Raw genomic sequence first — 22603 nt, 5'->3', positions numbered from 1 at the left:
TCTGATCTGTCTGTCCGAGCCATCGCAAACTATGATCCCTGCCTTTTACCCAACGAAACACTTCTACATTTTGCACTGTGCTGGGATCGGCAGAGAGTATGAAATGTATTTCATTTCAAGTTTCTCCATCAGGTATTTTCCAGGTCCACTTTTTTTACTGCGCTTTCTGAAGAAGGTACGCATTACTCGCAGTCTATTCCTTTCTGCGAATTCAATCAACATCTCTCTCTAGTGTTCCTAGAATTGATGCCGTAGTTGACAAACGGTTGTTTCCCAGTCTGCTTTTCCCCCACTTTTGCATTGCAGTCGCCCATACTGAGTTTACTGAGTTTGGATTTTTCTCATTGCTAATACAATATCTTCATCAAACTGTTCTATTTCTTCGTGATTACGGCTCGAGGTTGGAATGTAGGCTTCTACAAGTTTTAATTCATATCTCCTATTTAGCTTTATTACGACGGCTGCTACGCTCTCATTTATGCAGTAGAATTAATTAATGTTGCCCGCTATGTCCTTATGAATTACAAATGCTACCCTGTATTCTCTTATTTGGAAGACCTCTGTAGCAGAGGATGTGGCCGTTGGTCAGCAATGCATAAGCCTCACCAGTTCTAATCTCAATAAGGCCAGTAATATCCCACGCAATGCCTCATAATTCCTCAGAGTCCTACTAAGCTAGCTTCACTCGATAGGGTTCGTGTGTTGAACGTTGCCAGGTTCAGTTTCCAGTGGTGGTCTGTCCGGATATAGAGATTCTTAGCACCATCTGCCTTATCGCAGGTCTGACCGCCGCCTTGGTCAGGCGCTTCGCAACCGATGGGGACTGAGGGCCATGGGTTAATTGTAGGTGTCACGAGGGAGGTAGTGGCCGAAAACTGCACCAGGGAGGCCAATTCCTGTTATGGTGAGGTAATGTCTTTGTTGAAGCTTAGTGGGCCTTACTAATTTGGTTGCACCTGGACTCGTACAGCTCCACTGGCTCTCGGCATCTTTTTTTTCTGTTGGTGACAGGCGCCACTCGAAGCATGAAAAATATAGGACTGGACGATGATTCAAGCTTACGACCTTCAGTTTAGAAAGCGGGTCTTCCATCTGGGCTCTGCGTCACCCTTTGCAATTTTGTTGACAACAAAATCACTGAGTCTAAGGGGAACCATTCGATGTTCCCGGATTGATATCCGGCTTAGTATTGTCACTGGTAACGAAGAAAAGATTCAGAAGAAGCTTGTTGCTGTCTTGAATAATCTCTCAGCAACATGAAACACTTGATAAGCAAACGTTACATCCAGCATTGTATCCCCTGCTTTATCACTCCAATTTTTCACTGACATTGTGAGGCCGTCAACATTTAGGAAACTGAAATTGGTCGACAGAATCATTCGATAATCAAGCTTAACCTGTTCACTAATAATTATTCAATACATTTATTGCGAAAGTAGTAGAGTAAGGGCTTTCGTACAAGATTACGGCTGTATGCTTTACAAAACATGCACTCAGTGTTCGGTACATCCCGCATTGATAGTATGTTTAGTGCACTTTTCTCAATTGTGCAGAGACAATCGCTTTTCGCCGTGCTCAAACAGTTGCACGACCAGCCTCTGTCAGAAAAAAATAATTTTCTAACATCTTCGGGACTTCACATAGCATCAGAAGGCTGTGCAAGCGCTACTGCGCTTCTGGAGACTGATCGGCCGGTGTCAACGCCTGTAATTGTAACGCATTTTCTGTTAGCTGTTACTGGTTCTTTCTTTTTCTCTCTCTCTTTGCCCTCTTTCCAGCCCCTATATCCCCCCCAGTTCAGGGCAGCAAACCGGAAACTCGCCTCTGGTTAACCTCCCTGCCTTTGCTTTCTCTATCTCTCTCTCTAAATTATGCATACACCGCCACCCCTACAACCGTGGTCTTCCCTGTGAACACTATCCTGCTGGAACTCCTGGATATCTTATCGGTGAACCATTCTTCTGTCAAGATAATAAGGTCTGGATCATTAGTGACAACGAGTGCCTCTACATAAATACTTTTGTTGAACAGCAAACTCTGGGTTTTAAATAACGGCAGTCATACATTTCTACCTGGCTCCACATTGTAGCAGCTGTCTTGACTTGACCTTCGTCTCACTAAGTCTCGTCAGGCGTACTGGATGGTTTACGGGCATTGAAAAGCACGGGAATGACCCTATTCCCACGTATGTCAAGATCAGATGACTTTTCTCTTTCAACTCAAATGATACAATGCAAAGAGTGGACTGGCCCAAATTCCAGTCTGCTATGGAAGACCTCTGTCAGGGTAATTTACTACATAATTTGGAAGACACAATCAAGAGCACAGTGAAAGACAATACGCGCACTCTAATGTGCCCTCGAAATCCACTGAATTTGATATAGAATAAGAGCGACTTCGAGTAATCCGGCGACGTGACGAACGTAGATACCAACGCACGAATTCAATGGACGATCTACAGACTTCTGGACGCCTACAAAAGAAGATCCAGCGCCGGTTATATAAACTGGAGTCACAACGCTGGACTGCTTTGTGTGAATCGCTAGACCCTCGTAAGCCCCTATCGCACTTATGGAGGACGGTACCAGAGTTAAGACACCACCCGTACAGCGATCTCCATTCAAGGCTCTGGCCCTCTTCCAAAAGCGACAAGATATTGATGTCGCTGGACACTTCTATGCCAGATTGTCCGGGCAACTAACAGCTTCCAACAACTTATCACATTCCGTCAGCTTCCCGCCACCACGAGACCCTCGCAATAATCTACCATTTTCCATCCATGAACTGAAGGCGGCATTAGCTTTGTGCAGACGTACGTATTCACCAGGACTTGACGGAACTTTTTAAAGAGCTCTTTGTCATCTGAGTGAGCGGCCGAGGAGTGTTCTGCTTGAAATGTAGAATGAATCCTGGCTAACTGGCACACTTCTCCCAAGCTGCAAGAATAGTCGCGTCGTTCCGCTACTGAAGCCTGGCAAGTCTCCGCTGGAGCTTTCATCATATCGCCCGATTGCATTGCCGAGCTGCGTGGGCAAAGTGATGGTGACGATGATCCTCGGATGCCTGGAGGGGCACTTGGAAGACCACAACGTCTATTCAGATGCCATGGCAGGCTTCCGACGTGGCCGCTCATCGTCTTCGACATGGCTACCTACGTTCATCATCAAAAAGGATATAAACGTCTCTGCGCTTCTTTGTTCCTCGACGTCAAAGGGGCGCACGACAACGTTACACATGAAGCCATCCTCGCAGCTCTCGTAAAGATAGGCCTCAGCATACCTCAGCATACTACAGCATACCCAAAATCAAGCAATTCGCATCATTACACGTAGCAGCTACACATCGGAAGCATCTCCATTGCTCAGCTCTAACGGAATTTTATCTTTACAGAAACTAAATAAACACTCACTTGGAATACTTTTTCGTATATCTGTTAACGGAAAGCCCCCATTGCCCATAATTACTAACAGCCAGTATTTATATTCCCCGTCTACCCGTTTCGCTTCTACCAACAGCTATTTACTACCAAAACCTAGAACTAATTATGGCAAATTTACTACTAATTTTTCAGCCACACTACTTTGGAAGTTATTACCGTGTCATATTAAGATACTCTAGCATTTTTACACATTCATATCAAAACTTCGTAAGCTTTTGCACTCAGTATAACAATTTCATTGTTATAAGTATAATAATAATTGCTTTGTGTAATTAAATACTTTACAGCGTTAGCAAGTGACTAACGTAATACGGTGTCTTGTGTCTTGTTTGTTTGCATATAGCTGCTTTGTATTTACATACCCTACTCATTTGTATTGGGTGGTCCCCTGTACAGTCTGTTGACTACGGGACCCCCTCGGTATGTATGTATGTATAATCCCCATTTGTAACCTTATTATTATGCACAATAAAGAACTCGAACTCTCGAACTCTCCGTGGTCGGATGTTTCGATGGATACATACCCATATGCGATCTTTCTTTGTGAGCACAGAGGACGGCCACACTCCTATACATTACCCATACTGCGGCGTCCTGAGCCCTACGTTGTTTAACCTCACGCTGATTGGTCTCCTTGATCATCTTCCAAACACAGTTAAATGATCGATGTACGCGGACGACCTATGCGCTTGGGCATCCGGAGTGACACGCTCACAGCTACGCGCAAGGCTCCGAAAAGCTGCCACTCAGACTACACTCTACCTCCGCAATCAAGGCCTGGATATTTCATCGCATAAATGTGCACTTGTGGCATTTACGTGTAAGTCCATGACGAACTACAGTGTATTAATCAACGTGCAGGTGATACCATTTGTACGGTGTTACAAATTCTTGGGTGTCATAATTGACAGAGATATCTCATGGAGCCCCCATGTATTGTACATGAAGAATCAGTTGACAGTCATCTGTCACCTTCTCAAGTTATTCGCTCGAAAGACCTGGGGAATGTCCACAAGCGCTATGCTGCAACTATATAGGGCACTTTTTCTCGGCTTTTTGCTGTACAGCTTGCCAGCTTTGACTAACAAAAGTAAAACAAGCGTGCGTACTATACAGAGCGTTCAGGCTGAGGCGCTCAAGATTTGTCTAGGTTTTCCTCGAAGTATGTCAATGGCGGGAACTATTGCAATCGCCAGAGACCACCTCATCAAGACCCACGTGACAGTTTAAGCACTAAGAGTGCAGGTAAGGCACCTTGCCCGCACTTGTTGCCACCATCTAGCCGCTCTACCTGCGGAGAGACCACGTGCTTTGTTCTGCCGAACGGTATCCGCACATCGTGAGGCTATACCATCCTGCTTCACACCTGCCGCGAGACCTTGACTCTTCCTTGGTGCCTCATTCAACCAAAGATCAACTTGACAGTACCTGTCGTCCGGCAAAAAGCGGATATGTCATCGCCGGCTCTTAAACAGTTTACCTTACTCCTATTAAATGAGAAGCACCGGTATTACACCCACATATGCACCGACGGCTCCATCCTGCCGAAGAGCTCTAACACAGCTGTCGTCGTTCCAACAAAAGCCACCGCTATCGAGTTGAAAACATCTCACTCGACAACGTCGACGGCAGCAGAACTCACAGCGCTTCGGGTCGCGCTATGCTTCATTAATGACGAACCAACACACAGATGGTCGATTTTGTACGACTCGAACATGGCACTACAGTGTTTATTGTCAGCCTGCCTGTCAGTTGAAATCACAGAAGCCATACACCACCTGACTGAGAAAGGACACGAGATAATTTTTCAGTGGCTACCAAGTCACTGTGGTATCATTGGCAATGAACGTGCCGATGAAGCTGCTCGTTCAACTCATGCAGAAGACAACCACCTATCGATCCCGCTGTCTAGGACAGATGCTGCAAAGATTCTCCGCCTACATGCACGCCAATGCCCTACACCAGAGTGGAATGAACCACATTTTATGCACGTCCGTTTATACACCCTGGATCGTACCTTAAGCCTCCGACTTCCACCAAGACTTCCCCGAAGAGACGCGACCATTTTGTGGAGGCTATGGTTAGGCATCGCGTTCACCACTGCCTACGCGTTCCGCCTAGGGAAGGCCGACACCACAGCATGTGGGGAGTGCGGTGACGCGGAAACGATACGGCATGTTCTTTGCCAGTGTCCGCAGTAGAGTGTGCAGGGTTAATCGCTTTCCGTCGTGCTGAACCAGTTGGACCACCAGCCTCTGTCGGAAGAAAGAATTTTCCAACATCGACGCGACTTAACATCGCATCAGAAGGCCCTGCAAGCGCTGCTGCACTCCTTGAGATCGGGCGGCCTGTGAGAGCGCCTGTGATTGAAACGCCTTTTCTGTTACCTGTTTTTATTTTTCTACTCTTCTTTCCTTGTTCATTTTTTTCTCCTGCTGCTCTTTGTTGTCTTTGCAACCCCTATATCCCGCAGCCCAGTGCAGGGTAGCAAACCGGAAACTCGCCTCAAATTAACCTCCCTGCCTTTTCTCTCTCTCTCCTACAGGTAAATGTTTGAGAGTTTCAAACACGAGCGATCATTGTTTGGGCGGCAGTTGCGCCGGCCATTTCTGAGCTCGAAACGAAATGTGTTCGCTCCATTCCAGTTGCCGTAGATGACCTTCTCTTAGCCCCCTTCCCTTTTTCTTAAGAGGAAGCTTAGCTCGGGCCCAACTCCGACGAGGCCTATTCAAATACATGTAAAACGCAAAAACGTCTTTCTGATATAACCCCTGGGCCGATTTTAATGACATTTGTTGCATTTGAGAGAGAAAGTTAAATTCTAGTGACTGTTGGAAGCGGAATTTCGATTTAGGTCCTGAATTTTGTTAAGCGAATTTTCGAAAATTCGGAAGTTTCAAAAAATAGAAGCACGAAGTTTACAAATTCATATCGTTGCATCAAGAACAGATATCGCTGTTCTGTAAACGGCATCCATTAGATCGTTAAAATCGGACAAATTTGATACGTCATTTTATATCTTACGTGAATTTGTTACGTTGTTCACAAGGGTTCTGCAAAAGCTGTATTTAAATATTGCTAAATTTTTTTTATATTCATGTGTGACATATCAATTTTGTCCGCTTTAGATGTGCTAATATATGCAATTTACAGCATTGTATTATCATTTTTTGTTGTTGAGTTACAGAGTTGTAAACTTGATAGTTTCGTTTTTTGAAAATGTTCGATTTTTGCCAATTTTTAATAAAATATTGACGACGTAAATCGAAAATTTGAAACCACCAGTCACTAGCTTTAAAGTTTTTCTTTTAAATGCAACAAACCTCATCAAATTTGGTGCGGTGGTTGCTGAGAAAGACTAATCCTCTTTTTACATGTATTTAGATAGGAACACCCGAACTAAAGCTTCCTCTTAAGCACTTTTTCATAGCAGCTGTTGTTCATCACGGACACGTCGTGAAAAGTCTTCAGAAATTGACGTGCTTTTGAGCTTACAAGAGGTCTTTAACATGGATATTTTTCTCGATAATTCCGAAATTTGACAGCAACTGATGGGACCTATTTTCAGGGAAGCGGTCGAGCCTGTGAGTTCGCTCAAAACCTTTTGCTTTATTCCCTAATCTTTGCTGTACAACACCTTCATTAAATGTCTTTCTAGTTCTTCAGGTGCACCGTTCCTCTAGTCATCTAGACCATAGAAGGCTAGTTTATTCCGGCTGCCCCGACATTTCTAAGTCATACATTTTATCGTTAAGCGCCAATAAGCATATCATCATCATCATCATCATCATCATCATCATCATGTTTATGTCCACGGCAGGACAAAGGCCTCTGCCTGAGATCTCCAATTACCCCTGTCCTGCGCCAAGCGATTCCAACTTGCGCCTGCAAATTTCCTAATTTCATCGCCCCACCTAATCTTCTGCCGTCCTCGACTGCGCTGGCGGTATTAGGCGATCAATAAGTCTCTCTCACTGATCGCCTAATATGGCGAAACTACAGAACCGCTTCTCTATTTTATTCAATCTATCGTTTACCTTAGAGGGTTTATTTTCAAGTTGATCCTCCGCGGATCGCACAACGTTCATAGTTTTGATTACTTCTTGTTACCCGGCCAGTAGCCCTAACAAAGTTTCATTTTCGGGAGCGTCAGGAATTTTCTCTATGTCGCCACAAAGCAATAAACAATTCGACAAGCAAACAATGCAAGACACCACATTTTGTATAAATAGTGGGCAAAGTAACAGCAACAAAGGATGATTACTTTCGGTAACCATGCAAATGCCTGTGATAACCAACCTGGAGAACGAAGCATAAAGGATTACTTCGCATCGCGATGCAACTGGAGGCCTGATTGGTAAGATAATGTTGCAGAGAAACAAAGCGCGTCGTCCTCCTGAGTATTTACGCAAACGCACATTTTTTTGCACATCCACTCTTGGATTATAGACATAGCGCACCTGGGGTCTCCCACAAGTTCGCATTGACGTCAGCAATGACGCACATTGGGTGAATCCACCAGTGATATCACCGGTCAAGGCTTGGTTGAAACCACAATCAGTAAACCGATGGACATGAATTCTGTCAAATTATATACACACATATATATATATATATATATATATATATATATATATATATATATATATATATATATATATATATATATATATATTGTCTTACAATTTATGATTGCGAATTGTACATATTCATCATCTATACCAATGCTACGTTATTTAATTTTACCAACCTGTGGCGTACGTTTCGCTTCATAACGTTACCACGGTTCGTGAGTGCCCTTCTACTACAAAACAACAGCACTTCGTATTACGCAACGCTCGAGTGCAGCTGTGGTTTTCATTTTTCTTTTCTTTCCTTTCTTTATTTTTTTCTTTTTGTGCGAGCGGTGGTCAGCGACGTGCACGGTTCATGGTCGATCTCGCGGCATCATTTTAGGCGATATGTATCTGAAACACATTGTTAGTCGAACAAACACATTGTTGGGCTTCCAGCTTGCCGCTGGAAGCCCAACGCCAACCAATAGGATGTGTATCGACGGTACTTCAAAGGTTTCTTTTGCTCCGTAGGTGTTAAAAAATACGTTGGAAAATGGTTCGACCTGCATTTCGATTTCATAACCCTGAGCGAGTTGAGGGTGGGGCGAAGTTACTGTGCACGACATATTTCGCGTCACCCCTCGCCTCAGGGGAGGACCGTCGGACTACTCGAATTTTTTAACTACCCTGTATGCGGCATCGGCTCACATTTTTCCATTCCACATACCCACGTCAACGGCCCACATTTTTTAGACTGAACTTCATTCGGGATCGGCCGACATTTTCAGAGTGCAATATCTAAAGGATTGGCCCGCAAAAAAAGTCTGGAAATTTAGATACCCGATGCGGAAAAGTGGGAGTAACTCGCTAAGAAAGACATTGTCTTTAAAAAGCCTATACAGGGACGGTAGTAACGCCGGAGCTAAAAGTCCCTTACAGTACGTTCCACCGAGGCCCGCTCTGCGTAAGCTCCACCCGACAATCTGTCGCCTGCCAGCGGAGAAACGCTTCTTCTGTACCTCTGATTATTATTACCTTCTGCAGTAGATTTTCATTTTTTTCTAGTGACCACTTACACAGAATCGATAGCTCCTGCCAAGGGAAGCCAGCGCCCACCGCGCGCTGGAAGGGCGGAGCTGGCGCTGACGCGGATGGCGGCAGCAAATAATCGCGTTTGTTACTGGCATGCATTTTGCTTAATTCTATCCATTTGCAGGTTATACAGTTCATGGCTCTTCTGGGACCCACTGTGATGAGCCTCCCCGAAAAAGGCCCCTGCTGCGGTATATATACTCGCGACGGCCCAAGCAAGAAATCGGGAGAAAGAGGCAAGGATTCATTTTAGTAAGCGCGTTACTTATATACGTAAGCGTGCTATGTGCTAAAGAATTAAATTATGGGGTTTTACGTGCCAAAACCACTTTCTGATTATGAGGCACGCCGTAGTGGAGGACTCCGGAAATTTCGACCACCTGGGGTTCTTTAACGTGCACCTAAATCTAAGTAGGCGGGTGTTTTCCCCCCCATCGAAATGCGACCGCCGTGGCCGGGATTCGATCCCGCGACCTCGTGCTCAGCAGCCCTAGACCATAGCCACTGAGCAACCACGGCGGGTGCTATGTGGTAGAAAGACGGTGAAATGGCTTGAAGCCTCGGTGACACGGCCAGAACAGCGGTGCACACGCACGCGCCCGGGCCACTACTACGGCTCGCAAGAAATTATCCGAATGAAGTACCGCTATCGGGTCTCCGCAGCAGCACGAAGGCGCTGACGCTACGCATACGCGCATGCCGACGCAGCACTGGACGCCGCAGATCGTCCCAGTCTCCCGTAGACAGTGTAGCCGAAACCCTTGTTTGTCATACTACGTGAACAACAACACGACCAGAAGGTGTACGAACCGGTTCTCGTACCGGCAAGAACAATCTGCGAACAGTTGTCTGACAGGTCTCTGAAGTCGGCCGCTATTCCAAAACTCGAAAATAACAAGCCTGGATACACGCTATTCTATTTACTTGCACTCAAGGTAAACCTTGAGGTATACAACCTTGCATATCGGGCCAAGCGATTTTCTTTTACGAATTGTCCCACAAAGTCAAGGAATTATAGCTACCACGCAACAACCGACAGACAGTTTTGCGTTCTACACCTATTCCTGAACCGCCTTTTGCTTTATCAGTCATTTTTTCTAACATACGGAGTTTTCCTCCTAAACGTAATATCATATCAAACCTTCTGTCATCATCTGAAAGTAATCTTCTCGTACTCACCAAAACGTGGCTCTTTGATGACGTTTCTGACGCAGAAATCCTCGCCGACTTTCCTAATTTTGCTGTTCCGCAAAGATAGGCAGGGGTCTAGAGGGGGAGGTGTTCTTATTGCTGTGGATAAGCAGCGTGACTGACGTAACATCTGGACTAAAAACCCTATGGCTAAAATTCAATGTTAGTCTAGAGCTGCTACTTCTCGGTGTATGTTATCGCCCCCCTAAGAGTCCTGCTGATTTCCCTCTCAAACTCAACAATATGCTGGTTCACTTAGCGAAAAAGTACCCGAATGCATGTATTTTGCTCTTCGGAGATTTCAACTATCCAAACATTGACTAGTCCTCTGCGCAACTACGTTCAAACAAAGCAGGTGCTAAGGGCCTCCTTGACATTTGCCTTAATGCTAACTTAACGCAGTTAGTAATTAAACCAACACGCGTAACACAGGCTCCTGAGAATATTTTAGATCTTAAACTAACCACTCATCCCGAAAGTCTGTCAACTATTAACTACCTCCGCAAAATTAGTGATCATAAAGTAATCCATGCCACCTTCACCTTTATTCCCAGCTTACGCCGTTCTTACAAAAAAGTCATCCGCCTTTATGACAAAGACAACTACGCTGCAATAAATCAAGGACTACACGACTTTTATGAAAATTTCGAATCAAGTTTTCATTTGCGCTCTGTGGAAAATAATTGGTCTCTATTTCAGAATAAACTAAGCGACCTAGCAGAGAAGTACATTCAAACTATAACCGTTCGCGCTAACCGACATCAGCCATGGTTTAACAAAACACTTAAAACTCTCGAGAACAAAAAGAAACGTCTTTTTTGATCCGCAAGAATGAAATCAAGCCCCAGCGCGTTGGAAAGATACTACGAGTCTGAGCGTGCCTACTTGGAGGCTATCCGAAGACATAAACACTCGTTTTATCATAACGACCTTCACCGCACGATAACTGATAACCTGAAAAAATGTTGGCACATTATTAATCCCCACATACCCCGTACTATCAGCATCCCAAACGAAATGGGTGACCTTTTATCAGACGATGACTGCGCTAACATTTTTAACATAGCATTTTCTTCAGTTTTCACCATGGAATCCGATGCGCCCATTCAAAGCATTTCTGCTCCTGCCATGTCCGAAATGCCAGCCATGATTTTTTCATTAAACGGTATGTGCAGCATAATAGAAAACCTCAAGATGTCATCGTCTGCTGGCCCTGACAAAATTACTTCAAGCTCCTAAAAACACTAAACTCATTTCTGCTTCTTTTTTAATCTTGCTGTTTTCACAATCGTTAACCACAGGTAACCTACCAATCGAATGGAAAGTGGGCAAGTCGTCCCGGTCTAAAATCAGGTGATGGGAACTCACCACTAAACTACCGCCCGATTTTCATAACAAGCGGCCCTTGCAAAATCATGGAACATGTCATTTTCTCACAATTAATGGACTTTCTCGACTCAAACTATTTTTTTCATTCATCACAGCACGGTTTCCGCAAGGGATTTTCTTGTGAAACCCAGTTGGCCATCTTTCTTCATGATCTGCATTCAAACGTCGATACTAATACACAGACTGACGCAAGTTTCCTCGATTTCGCAAGAGCCTTTGGCAAAGCAGCTCATCAACGCCTGCTTCTAAAACTTTCACAGTTGAATATTCACCCTAACATTCTAAGATGGATACAAGGATTTCTTACTAATCGCTCACAGTTTGTGCAAATCAGTAATAGTACTTCTAACCCGCTTCCTGTAACATCAGGCGTTCCACAGGGCTCTGTGCTAGGATTTCTCTTTTTCTTAATATATATTAATGATCTACCACCTAATGTCTCTATTCACATCCGTGTATTTGCTGACGATTGTGTTGTCTACCGCACCATAACTAACACCAGTGACCAAGTATTGCTTCAGAACTACCTAAACAATGATCAAAAATGGTGTGACGACTGGCCAATACTAAAGTCCTTCTAAATGCAAAGCAATGTCAGTAACCCGCCGTCCAAATCCTCTCATATTCTCTTATGTAATAAAAAACAAGCCTATTGAACCAGTTGAATCTTTCCAATTTCTCACGACCTCGACTGATGTTCGCAGGTGAATAACGTTATAACATCTGCTTACAAAAGGTAACGAAAAGCTCCTCCCCACGTAAAACTACTAGCATACAAATCGTTCATTAGACCGAAACTTGAATACGCTTCTGCTATGTGACGCCCGCATGAAATTTACCTTATTAACGCCCTTGAAGCCCTACAGAATCGCGCTGCTAGGTTCATTCACTCAGCATATTCTTACATCAGCGCATCATCCTTAAAAGCAGACTCCAATTTCCCAACTCTTTCGTATCGCCGTCGCATGGCCAGCTTATTACTTCATATTTTTTTTTACAGTCCGCTCGCCATCGCACCATACATTTCACCGCCGACATCACGTCGTACTGGTCATTCATTAAGTGTCGCTCGCCTCAAAACGCGCACTGTCACTTTTTCATCCTCGTTTTTCCCACGTGTAATTGTAGACTGTAACGGCCTTCCTTACGACATTGCTGCCATCACTAGTTCATCTGCATTCACGGAAGAAGTGTCATCGATTCTGTCACCCTAACTAATATTGTTTTAACAATTGTTGTTATCCCACCCCTTATGTAATACCCCCGTGTGGGGTCTTTAAGCAAATAAAGAAAGAAAGAAACCTAGGCCTAGATAATGTAACGGTTCTATTCCGGTTCCTTTTCGCAGTTCGTCAGTGGTGCGAACGGTCTACATTACAGTTAACACTGTGGGGATTTGGGGAAGTCAACGCGCCATTGCGCGGGCGCATTTCACCTATGTTCTGCAATCCTTAAGACACATCGTCCTCGCTCCGAACCAGTTGTCAGCGGTGGCGCTCCACTCGCGGTGGTTCGCGGTGAGGGCGGAGCTAGTGACGTCACGAAGCGGCCTGTGGTGGCTACTGCCTGACGGTAGCGGCTCTCTTGCTCCTTGGGACGGCGCCAGGTACGTACATGCTTCCTCTCGTCGGCCGACACCTTTGTGACTAGGACTGAGCTCACGCACGGTGCCTTTGCCCGTGCGGGGAGCGCGTACCGCGTGTTCATCCTATCCCGACGCTAAGCCGAAAAACGGGTGCCTAGTGCTCGCGCGAGGTCGTACCACGCCGAGCCGCACTTATCGGAGGCCCAAGCCCAAGGAGATTGCCCGAGCTCTCGCTAGCGAGTTGACCCATCGGTTATCGCGAGAGCAAGTAGCGTAGCCGTCGGAACTGTTCCTAGCGGCGTGTCCCAGCTTGAGCCTGTGCTCTCGCAGCGACGTGCTACAGGCGCCCCTAACTGTATTTTCCGCCCTTGGTGCGGGACCCCTTTGGTTCCCCGCCGTCCCGGGACCGGGCGTTCGTGCAGTGTCGGGTGCCATTGAAGACAATAAACGGTTTCCGCTAACTTAGGACAATACTGTGTTCTTGCGTGCGTCGCTCGGTAGCCCCTTGTGGCCTGAGCTCGCGCGCAGCGGCGCTAGAGGCTGACGCGGCCCTGTGGCTTGCTAAGGTCGAACCCGTGGTGGTCGGTACTCCTGTGAGACCCCAAGACCCCACAACACACAATCGGTGCAGCGGTGCGCGACAAGAAAATAATCGAGCAAAATTAATACTACGGCGCTGCTGCGGTAAATGCTGAAACTGTTTGTTATAGAAAATTCTAGTCAAACATGTCGCCGACATGTACTAGCGAAAGCAATCCACCAACGACGAAGGGCACTTACAAAAGGAAAGCATTGTGAATTGGAGGATCCTTGAAGCGCAAATGTACTCAGAAGTTGATTAGTTACGCACCTAACGATGTTCGTCAGTTTCGTCCACGCACGCTGAATTCGTGTACACACGGTCTGTCGTGGGGATTTGAATAAATATTTTTTATACATTTTATACATTTTTATACTCTTAACACCTAAAAAATATATGCAAGAAACGCTGTAAGTGCCTATTGCAAAGCGCGCTCTAAAATTGTGCAGCTCCAACGCACCCTGAGTCAGCGAAGGTGCGAAGCGTTCTGCTAGTTGACTACCGAGGCTCATTTGGGGTTACGCAAAGTGTTACCAGATTGTATAATGTGCCCTTGTAACGCGAGCAATTGCCTGCATGATGCGAGCGTGTGTATAACGACAAGACGACGGCACAACGGCGATGAGCACGATGAAGCCTAGGTAAAACCTAGATGACAACGACAAGACTGTGCTACGACGACGGTGGCAAATGTAGTGCAGTGGAGATCGAAATGATACCCGCAAATGCACGACATTTTTTCGTGCCTCTCCAATCGCTGCGCGCCACGGGTGGCGCTATTACGTGCACGAGGGTTGCAATGTGGACTTGTTCGTAACGCATCTTGAATACGTGTACGGTAGCGCGATTAAAAGACAAGACAAAAGAAGACACACACAGTGTTGTGCGTGTCTCTGTGTGTCCTTTTGTACTGTCTTTTGATCACGCTACCGTACAGTTAAATCTGTGACGCGGTTCGCGTGCGCTTGTTAAGCTCCCCTCTCTGCGCACCGGCGAACTATTCAAGAGATCGCACAGAAGAGGCAGAATCCTGCTCCGCGTGCGAATCAGCGAGGGGAGAGATCGAGTGGAAGGAAAAGAATTCACTGACGATTACGATACTTCCTAATGCGAAATTTGAGCGCAGCTTTATGCGTGTTTTCATTCCGCGATATATTGGCTGGCGCGGACAATCTTCCTCGTGCGGTACGTTGAAAACGTAGCGAAGTGTGGCGCCACTGCCTCACTAATCGGCAGATCACGAGAGGAAGCGCGTAGGTGATGCGTGGGCGCGATTCACAGCAGCCGCCTCAGACAGACCTTCGCTCATGCAGCGCTTTGTTTCCACACAGACGACGCGCGCTACTATGGCGCCATCTCGTAGCCATCGTCGCCGCAAAGCCCGTCCTGCGCGGCACCACGCCGTTCTTTTCGCGCTTTTGCCACACCCTCCTCCGCTTTCCGCCTCACGATTTCGCTACATCCTCTTTCGCTTTCCGTCTCGCGCCCTCTTCGCTATCGCCGTCTTTCATGTCTTGATGCACTCCGCCAAGGTCGATCCACATATGTCACGAAGCTTCGGGCGAAGAGTGGTTCAGAACAAATTCTCACCCTCATCAGCTAGGGCGGTTATAGAAGCATCGATTGAAACGCGACTACGTGAGAAGGACACAAGCATTGGGAAATAAAAAAGCTTAGTGCCTTTCCACTCGGTGAAGAAGGATAACCAGCGAAGCTCTGTATGTGGGCCCCTTAATCGCGAACTGCACCTCCGCCACGGGTCAGCCCGGCATTGCACTATCTTCGGTATCGGCGCATGTATGGGGAGTGCTTAACGCCTGCTTCACCTTCGCCGCGGGTCGGCCCGACATTGCACTATCTCCGGGATCGGCCCACGTATGGGGAGGTTTTTTTTCTTATCACGCAATAGCACGAAAATTTCCTTGGACGGTAGAGGTATAAAGCTGCGCTGTAAAATTTGGAGGACGCTTAAGCTCCCCCTTTAAGAGTGGAACGCGATAGCATTCAAAGATCCCTGACTGCTCCTCATGCTTTCCGGCAACCGGAGCGTATGTAACCGTAATGTTTACCTGGAAACGCTTGCCGCAACGCTATGCACGAAGGCCATCTTTGTGGTGAAACGGCTTCTTCCGTTGGCCGCGATGCGGCGGAGGCGAGCGCCAACTGGCGTTAATGCAAGGAACCGGGTGCGCTGCTCCTTGGCCCTCAAGACACCTATCACGCCGGCTCACACAAAATTGCGGACGTCGCGGCCGGTCTGCGAACGCTGCGGCCGGTTCGTGTGTGTGAAGAGCTTTCTTTGAGTTTTCGCGTAACAGAATTATGTTTTCTCGTATAGTCAACTAAGAATTCGAGAGCTATCATATCTGTTGGTTGTGTGCTAGTCGTAGTTTACGATATTTCTGAGTATTTTAGCTTGAGAAGTTCAATTAGTTCAGTCAATTCCTTGCATCGTATGGGAGGCCTGGGTGTAGATGGTTCGAAACTGTTTTTGTTGATGCGACGTCCGACGCCAAATTTTCTGCGACATGGGTTCCTGGACCGAGCAACTCAGTTGTCCTGCACTACAGCAGCCCCCTTGTCCGGGGAGCGTTTTCACAATTGCTAGTAGGTATAGTGGTGCGTGGCGCTTTTGACGGCGCTCGACGTTTCTGCGCAGGCGCGAGTAAGAGCGGGTGCGAGAGAGAAAGTCTGGGGGCCTGTGCTCCTTGAATATGTGACTCTGCCTAGGCACTACGGAGGAGAAGTTTATTTGCGCGTGTAGCGTGCGTTTGTCCCTAGGCGTGCCGGCATGGCGGAGGGGGGTCGAGTTTACGCTCCGCCGCTGACTGCCCCCGCGTTGAGGCAGTTGGCACGGACGCCCCATTTAGTGATCACTGTCTCTGAAGGGGCAAGGTTCTGACTTTGTTGTATAAGACGCGGGTCACTTTGTTAGTCGCGGACGATAGATTGCATTTTTTACGAACACTGCTCCATGAGGGTCATGTAACCGGCAAACCGAGGCCTCAGGAGAGCACCTGAGGTTATATTAAAGCAGGCGGCGCAGGATCTCCAAGGCACCCAAGCGGTAGCGGGGGGATCAAAGTTGGAAGCAGGGTGGCCCGTGGGTTGGGACCGCGGAGGCCGAAGCGTGCCAGTGGGTGTGCGCATAAAAAAAATTGGAGGCTTATCAAGGTTAAGCCCAGTGGATGCGAAGCATCCACTGGGCTTAACCTTAGCGTATCCTTAGCGTTTGGAGGCATCTTGACCGCATACACGCCCGGCGCAAAGACGCTGGCGCGGTTGCGGGCACAGAGACTGACGCGACGGCGGGCGCGCGCCGCTTCATCCCTGGCGTGACGTCACATATCACGTGATGCAGCGATGGTGGCGCCTCCGCCGGGCGACGTCCGACGGCGCAATATGAGGCCCCATCTGCAGCCGGTGTGACGTCATCACGTGACGTCACATCATGTGATCTCACTTCAGGGTCAATGGTGGCCACCGCCGGGAGGCGACCGACGGCGCGATATGAGGCCCCATCTGCAGCCGGTGTGACGTCATCACGTGACGTCATGTCACGTGACCTACTTGAAGGTCACTTGAAGGTCAATAGTGGCCACCGCCGGGAGGCGACCGACGGCGCGATATGAGGCCCCATCTGCAGCCTGTGTGACCTCATCACGTGACGTCATGTCACGTGACCCCACTTCAGGGTCAATGGTGACCACCGCCGGGCGTCGCGCGAAGGCCCGAAACCTACGTTAATATGCTTCGCATAAAATTGGCTGTCCGCGATAGCGGAAAGCCGATCTTATACTCCTTTGGCACGCGCAGGCTTTGGTCTCCTGGAGGCGCCGCCAATGATGCGAAATAGTAACACGTTGTTTTAATTACCAAACAACACGATTGAATAAATACAATTGCGTCGAGCCGCCAACTTGCGATGCTAGGTTCCGCACTACCGCGCCCCGCGACTTCTGCCGGCGCGCATAGGGACTAGCGCATACAACACGTCCGTAGTGCACAGGCATAGTCATATATTGAAGGAGCAAAAGTCCCCACATTTTCTCTGTCGCACCCGCTCTTACTCACGCATTAGCGCTCACTTCCGGCGTCTCCGCAAGTGCCACGCCCGGCTGTACCTACTAGCAATTGTAAATACGCGTCCGCGGAGCCAGGGAGGACCGTTGGCCCGAACCAAAGCCCCCCCCCCCCCCCCCCCGCCCAGTCAGGCCGGGTAGAGGGGGAGCGCCGGGGTCAATGTACCGAACGATGCTGGGTTGATGAGTACATGAATATCATAATAAATAAAGACGGGGAGAGCGGAAGAGAATACAAAAACAGCACGGGCGGTAACTTTCAACTGGTTTATTCACGGCAACTAACTAGGCCAAACTGAAGTTTTTCTGGAGTACATGAAAGCTCTGCATGGGATGCGGCACCTCCGGGTGGCAAGTCCTCTTCCCATCTGACAACGGTGCTGTAGCGTTGAAAGTGTTTTTCAGCCAAACTGTTTATGGCTAGGGTTTCCTGAATTTTAAAGCGAAAGCCTTTCTAGGCTCATGGTGAAGTTTCTGTCAGCAGACCTGACCGACAGAGTGTACGCCGAAGCGTCATCACGCCATGTGAAGACAAATTAAAGTATGAAGAATGATTGATAGTGACAGTGAACGATAACGTTGTAATAGAGATTGGTAGAGGTTAATAATGACTTGTAATGACTTGTAATGACTACTAATGACTCGGAAATTACCAATATGTCTAACGACGGCTTGTAATGAACACAGTTGACTAGAAATGACTAGAAATGTCTAGTAACGAGTAGTAATGACGAAAATTACTACGAAATGACAAATATGTCGAACGACGGCTTGTAATGACCACACTTGATTACAAATGACAAAATGCTTACTAGTGAGCAGTAATGACTAATAATGACTGAAATGATTGTAATGACTAGTAATGACTATGAAATGAACAATATGTCTAACGACAACTTGTAACGACTACAATGCATTAGAAATTACTGAAAATGCTTAGTAATGACCAGTAATGACTAATAATGACTGAAATGACTTGTAATGACTGCTAATGAGTACGAAATGACTAACATGTCTAACGACGGCTTGTAGTGACCACAATTTATTACAAATGACTAAAAATGCTTAGTGAGCAGTAATGAATAATGATGACTTAAATGACTTGTAATGACTAGTAATGACTACGAAATGACCAACATGTCTAACGACAATTGATAACGACTACAATTCATTATGAATGACTAAAAATGCTTAGTGAGGACGAGTAATTACTAATAATGACTGAAATGACTACAAATGACTATCATATTACTGACATGTCTAATGACGGCTAGTAATGACCACAATTGATTACAAATGAATAAAAAAATGCTTAGTAGTGAGCAGTGATAACTAAAAGAAAGAAGAGAAAGAGAAGAGGCAAAGAGAAAGAGGCGAATGATAAGAGGAGGAAGAGTAGGTTTCCGCCGTTCACCTCTTGGGAGAGCTCTTGGGAGAGCGCGTGTGCTAAAGCCGCGGGACGATCCCGGAGATAGTGCAATACCGGACTGCCCCTCGGCGTAGGTGGAGCAGGCTTCATGCACTCCGCCAACTTGCAGAAAATGTAGTTGGATATGTTGGGTTCAAATAAAACTCGTATCAAATATTAAGCTGGTAAAAACAGATACTACACTTTAACCCACGTCGGCCATGTCTACGTTCGCACCGCTTTGTCAGCGTTCCAAGCGCTGGCCTACTTCCGCTCTCCCGTGGTGGCGGTACCGTCTTAACGCCATGCGTGTCTAGTTTCCTCCGGCTTCTCGGGGCGATGGTCTTGTCGTCCACGCTAATGCATATAAAAATCACGGTAAATGAGTTCGTACCTTGTTCAAAATGCTGTGTCACCTCTGTGTTGTGTGCTAAACAGCTTCGCTGGTCATCGGCCTTCACAAAGTAGAATGGATCATGATTTTTTAATTGAGAGGAGACACAGTCTGATTCATTCAAGGAAAATACAATTCCTAATCAATTTTACATACGCGTGGCAAGGAAAGAAAAGACAGCTCTATTTTACTTCATCATTATCAGTAAACACTATTTTCGGCGCCCACTATAAGAGGGGGCGCAGGAACCGTTCACGCTGCTCCCTTGCAATGCATTGCAGCTCCTGAAGTGTGCAGAAAGGCGCGCTCGATATGTTCACCTGTTGCAATACGCCATCTTCACACGCCGGGTTGTTTTGCTTGTCGACGTTAGCCTATACGTGGCGCGGGCAGCTTCATTGTTCAAACCTGGTGAGCTCCGAATACCAGATAATTGTTTATTTTAGTTGTTTTCGTGTGCGATCACACACGGGCTTGGCGTCCGACGATGGAACCAGCACACTTGAACCAAGTTTTTCGTCGGCCTCCAATGAAAGCATGTCAAGTGCAAAAGTGCGGTTTCGACGCCCGTGCGGCTGACGTTCTGCTGCATGGTTTTCTGCGTTGAAAGTCGAATGGCGGAGTATTTGAAAATGCAGCTCTAATGACCGGCCACCAAAACAAATGTTGCACCTTTGAGAACAAAATGACGTCACTTCTGTCTTTAATGGATATGGTGTCAGATTATTTTATTGCGATAGCAATTATATGGACACTCCAGGCGCTTTTTTACCGTTGACGTCGCCGTGATGTTTCCAAGGGCGATAACACGGTCGCCGCGCCTCGTGCGCTGCATGTGCGAGTGAAAGCACGCGAGGGAAGCCGACGATCGTGGCTCAATCTGGCTTGCGCGAAAAGGAGAGAGCTGAGAGCAAACGCGCCGTCTTCCGTCGAGCGAGCAGCCATGGGTCGTTGGAAGGGAGGGGGGCTGTGTTGTGCTCCGGCAGCAACTGCGCATTTCGCGGCCGAGCTCTAGGGGAACTCACGATCGCGGCTCAATCTCGCGCGCCATATATGGAGGGGGGGGGGGGGTCTTCGACTCCTCCAACAATTGCGTACTTGGCACGGCCACGCTGTCACGTGCGCCGTATCTTGAAAGGAACCTGCAGACGGTTCGTGCCTTTATGCCCGCCGTGTTCTAGCCGCTCGTGCGTCGAAGCGATAGACGGCACGAAGGCCACTTCGCTCGCTGCTGCTGCCGCACTCGCTCACACCAGCACTTCGACAGCGAGTGTCCGGGCTCATTGAGCGTGATGTGTTCATGTTTGCTTGTGCGCGCTGACACCGTGCTTGTTAATTCATTTAGTTTCCGAGTTTATACGGCCGATAAAACTACTAGCCTTACTTCATATAGCTGGCTACTAATTTGCTATCGCAATCAATGCTTCGCCTTTCTGGCGAAACTGCGACTTTTCTTTTTTTTTTCTTCCGTCAGATGTGTTCCATCGTCACACACATGGCGCTAAGCCCCATCGACCGCCGATGAACGGCCATGTTTCGAACGTATAGACTTCTATGGAAGCTTCGCTACCACTTACATCCGCTACCATGTACGCTCGCCGCAGGAACGGGCGCCTTAGAGCTGCGCTCTAAAAACACAAACTGCACGTGTTCCGTGTTCGCGTCGAGCTCAGTGGCGTAGTTATCTCAATCACAGCAACCAGCCGCCTCGCTTTGAGTGTACTGCTGCATTTTGCCCGTGCTGCCGCCGCCGAAGGCATCCACCGCATAAAAAAAGGCGTGGCGTGTCCGCTGCAAAATAACTCACCTTTTCGTGGCGTGCCCACGATAGTGCCGACGCAATCCACAGAGATAATCGGGCTATACCGCCCGTGATCATGGTGACGACGACAATGATGATGTCTATTTCTATCCCTTGCAAAACGAGGCAACTAATCAGGTATTATAAACATGTATGCGTTGTAGCTTTTTGTGCATCTCTCCTTGATATTTACGACCCCTCCGCGATTTCCAAAATACCGACCTGTACAGGCGACCGTCTGTTTCGCTTACAGGTCCACGAGCCCCTGGTCAGGAGCGCATCAAACATGCAGAAATAAACGAATACGCAAATTCAACCCACGTGTTGGAATCTGAGAGCGATGTTTTATATATATTCTGCTCGGGATTTTTGCACAATAGCGGTTACCTACCTGCCATTTGAACACAGCAAGACGCGGACACGGCGGTACCACGTGAGCCACGTGACCGCGCATTATAGTGTCTTCTGTGGTGTCATTATAGTGTCTTATAGTGTATGTCTGTGCTATGACACTTCATACAGGGTCGGCGCTCCGAATAGAGCAGGCCTATACTAGAGATAAATTAACAGTAAAGTGCACTTTACTCGGCGAAATACCGATCGAGCAGATGCGCCAAACCCCAAACTCCAGGAAAGTATACATAGAAATGTTGGAAAGCTTTGCTTTACCAAAGGAATTCTGCTCTTCATGATTTATATTTGCTGCAATGAGGATATTTTAAACCATTTGTATTTTTCACTCAGTAATTCCGTAAAAAACGAGGCGAGCAGGGTGGACCCCTGTGACGGTAGCAAATGGAGTAGTAGTGTCCTGTGTGCGAGCTATTTTGTGCGCGATAGAGCAGCTCCTCGGTCAGCAAAGGAAGCCTCGCTTTGATATCAGTCCATTGTGCTACTCAAGTCCGACAAATGAACTACACTTTTTCTCTCACGTTTGGAAGACACATCAATGCTGTATCAGTAACACTTATGCAGGAGATTATATATTTCTTTCTTCATTAAAATGTCGATCTCTATAGTGTACCATTACTCACGCATTTAACGACCCTGTTTTTTATCAGCCTTCTCCTTCTCCCAGCTTTTTTC

The 22603-nt window shown here is 47.2% G+C and overlaps 1 protein-coding gene and 1 pseudogene across 1 annotated transcript in view; both read right to left on the bottom strand.

Moving 5' to 3' along the window:
• Positions 1–22603, bottom strand: part of LOC126545450 (uncharacterized) — a 123062-nt gene that overhangs the window by 76262 nt on the left and 24197 nt on the right. The window lies entirely within an intron of this gene.
• On the bottom strand, positions 19364–19545 carry LOC126546365 (U2 spliceosomal RNA; annotated as a pseudogene).

This window comes from Dermacentor andersoni, chromosome 1, assembly GCF_023375885.2.
Source record: "Dermacentor andersoni chromosome 1, qqDerAnde1_hic_scaffold, whole genome shotgun sequence".
NCBI lineage: Eukaryota > Metazoa > Arthropoda > Arachnida > Ixodida > Ixodidae > Dermacentor > Dermacentor andersoni.
The sequence above is the reverse complement of the archived record's forward strand: the minus strand, read 5'-3'. Positions and strand labels throughout refer to the sequence as shown.